This window comes from Otolemur garnettii, unplaced genomic scaffold (genome assembly GCF_000181295.1).
Source record: "Otolemur garnettii isolate 467f Iridium unplaced genomic scaffold, OtoGar3 scaffold00325, whole genome shotgun sequence".
NCBI classification, from domain to species: Eukaryota; Metazoa; Chordata; class Mammalia; order Primates; family Galagidae; genus Otolemur; species Otolemur garnettii.
The window spans coordinates 108,506-109,693 of record NW_003852720.1 but is presented as its reverse complement, the minus strand read 5'-3'; the positions used below and the strand labels follow the sequence as shown (position 1 = coordinate 109,693).

The window sequence follows — 1,188 nt, the reverse complement described above, 5'->3', positions numbered from 1 at the left end:
GCCACCTTAGGTGTATGTGGCTGGCGCCTTAGCCACTTGAGCCACAGACGCCGAGCCACATTAAAATATCTTTATAAATCATAGTTGTTTTTCCTCTTGATTCAACACTTCTCCCTTCTCCAACAGGAGCCCCAGGAAGCTAAAGAGCTTGTGCATTACAATCCAGTTACTCCTTTCAAACTGGTATCTGATTTAATGGGCTAGACTCAGGGCTGCCCCCAAGGAATGGGAAGCACTAACTATGCTGTCAGGGAGAATGGATACTGAGGATGCTACCAAAGAGTCAAACGTCAAACGCTCTGCACTGGTCCAAGATGACTTGTATGCCCTGTTCACTGTGCAGTTACTGAACACCATGGACAGGAGAATCTTGGAGTACTAGTCTCACTTGATGATGCCTCATGTCCGTGCTCACATGATGGTAAACAGAGTAAATATCATTTCCATGACAACTGGAATAAAGATGAAATTGAGGACGGTGACTGCAGTAGGCAGAAGTCCTGATCTGGGTTGGTATGAACATCTTCATACTGAATGGGAGGTTGCAATCCTCCCATACACTCGCTCTTTAACCTAGGGGACTTTTGTTTAAGCTTGAAGTTGAATTCCCACATTGGTTCCTGTCTGTTCCCAATAGTCTTTCTGTACCAGAAGTGCTTTCTGGAAAGGCTGGATTCTTGGAGATTCGAGCAGCAAATGGCTCACACATATGATACGATGATCAGATCACATGTACCTGGAGACAGCACAGCTTCTCCATTCACTCTGGTAACAGGCACAAAGGTAGAGAAGCATCCAGTGTGGAGTGCCTTCAGTGCAACTCGGCCAAAAGGTATCAGTGCAAACGACAGTCCAAACATTCTTACAAATCAGGGAAAAATTCACAATGTCCTTAGGACAGATATAGGAGGCCAGCAATAGCCAAATATCCATGGGATACTCTTCTCCTCCAGCGCCATCCAGGTCTTTTTTGTGCCTTTTGCTCTTCTTTTTTCTGGAGACCGTTCTCTCATGGGTGCTTTCCGCCTGAGCATCAATCTCATTACTGCTGTCAATGATGTCACAGGGCTCACCAGCCCCAGAAAGAGCTTCCTCTGCAGGAAGGAAGCTGGGAAGCTTTCAAGCCACAAAGCGATTTTATTTCCTGCTGAACAGTGTTGGCGATGGGGTTTTTTTTTTTTTTTTTTT

At 45.5% G+C, this 1,188-nt stretch overlaps 1 pseudogene; it reads right to left on the bottom strand.

Annotated features, from left to right (window-relative positions):
- Positions 1-239: 239 nt before the first annotated feature.
- LOC105888374 overlaps positions 240-1,188 on the bottom strand; it is a 5,958-nt pseudogene continuing 5,009 nt past the window's right edge.